This window comes from Neomonachus schauinslandi, chromosome 16 (genome assembly GCF_002201575.2).
Source record: "Neomonachus schauinslandi chromosome 16, ASM220157v2, whole genome shotgun sequence".
Lineage (NCBI taxonomy): Eukaryota > Metazoa > Chordata > Mammalia > Carnivora > Phocidae > Neomonachus > Neomonachus schauinslandi.
In genome coordinates this window covers 21,278,068-21,279,631 of record NC_058418.1, presented here as the reverse complement: position 1 = coordinate 21,279,631, position 1,564 = coordinate 21,278,068, and the positions used below count along the sequence as shown (strand labels likewise).

At 65.9% G+C, this 1,564-nt stretch overlaps 1 protein-coding gene across 1 annotated transcript in view; it reads left to right on the top strand.

The window, feature by feature from the left end:
* Nucleotides 1-816: 816 nt before the first annotated feature.
* The window catches only part of PLEKHF1 (pleckstrin homology and FYVE domain containing 1), a 13,421-nt gene continuing 12,673 nt past the window's right edge, over nucleotides 817-1,564 (top strand). The window contains exon 1 of the mRNA XM_021701078.2: nucleotides 817-881. The gene's annotated coding sequence lies outside the window, so the exon portion shown is untranslated. The remainder of the gene's footprint in view (nucleotides 882-1,564) is intronic.

The following is a 1,564-nucleotide window of genomic DNA, read 5'->3' as shown; positions in this document are numbered from 1 at the left end:
TTGAATGCCAACAATGCAGCCATGGGAAGATCTGGAGGCAGGGGACGTGCCAAGGCCCAAAGGTGGGAACAACCTTGGGGTTTTGAGGAACAGGAAGAAGCCAGTGTGAGATGAAGTGCGGGGAGGGGACCAGAGGGAGGCTGGGACAGGCCTGGAGGGGTGAGGCCTGGAATTTCATTCCAGTGTCCCAGGAGGCAGGGGAGGGTTTGGGTGGGGAGGCAGCATAACCTGCTGGATGTTGGAGTGCGTGATGAGCGCATTCAGTCCACTAAACTGGACTCTCCTTCTATGCAGGGTTTAAAGTTTCCACTATAAAAAGTTGAAAATACAAAAAGGATTAAATGCTGCTGATTGTTAATATGATGATGATTGGTTTCTCGGGTGCTGAGAGGGGATGACTGTGTCAGAGAGCAGCAGGGAGGCCCACCAGAGGCAGCACAGGGCACAGTAATTCCAAGGCCTCCCTTGGGAGTCCTGCGAGGACTGTCTCCAGCGAGGTGGGAGCAGCCAGGGTGCGGCGCTGCCGCGGGCGGCAGGCGGAACTGGGCAGGGCCCTGGGGGAGTCAGACTGGAGAACCAGCCGGGCGCGGTCCCTAAAAGTCACTCTGTGCAGGTCCTGCCCACGGCGGCCGCGCACCGCGGGCCCATTCTAACTCTGGGGCGCTCTGCCCGCCTGCACTTCCCCGGCTCTCAGGCACCGAGAGTCGGGAGCCCAGGCTCCGCCCCCGCCCGCGCGCCGGGGCTCCGATTGGCGGAGCCGCCGCGAGGGGCGTATCCTGCGAGAGTGGGCGCCCAGCCCCGGAGCCGACCGCTGCGTCCAGGAGCGGGCTCGCGGAGGGGTGCCGGGCGGGGCGCAGGCGCGCAGGGAGCCGGCGGAGGAGGTAAGGGCCCCGGGCCGGGCAGGGACACGCGGGGAAGGCAGGCTGCCTGCCCGCCGCCTCCAGTCTCCCCGGCCGTCCTGTCGAGGTGGCTCCGGGGCTCGGGCGGGACCGGCGCGCGGCAAGGACCACCTCGGACCCTGACCCCGAGCAGAGGCGCGGAGAAGGGCGCTTACTGCTGGCTGGGGCTGCTGGAGGCGAGGTGGAGGCTGCAGGGGCTCCAGGGAGAGCGGGGTGTGCACAAGTAAGGGCGTTCGGGGTCAAGGCCGGGTCCCTGGGATGCGTGACCTGTGAGCAGAGGAGGTCCGGAGGCGCCCGCGGGTGCTGCCCCCTGAGGCAGCGGGGATCTCCGCTAGATCCTGGCCTGACGCCGCCGTGGGGGCCTCACTCCTTGGTCCCAGTTTTCGGGGTCTGCACAGGTGAGCAGAGTCAGCTGCCCCAGTGGACCCGGGAGGTGGGGGGGGGGGGGGGGGGGGGGGGGGTGGCAGTGCTTTCTGGGTGGCCTTGGTCCTCTCTGGCCTCTCTCACTATGGCACAGCCTGGTCCCCGAGGCGTCGGAGTTTGTGATTTTGGGTAGGAGTTGTCAAAGGAAATGGCAGGGCTTCATCTCCCATTTCACAGAGGAAGTCACTAAGGCCGGCCCACAGAGATGGCAGTTCCTTCCCAACCTGGAATCAGCGGGAATC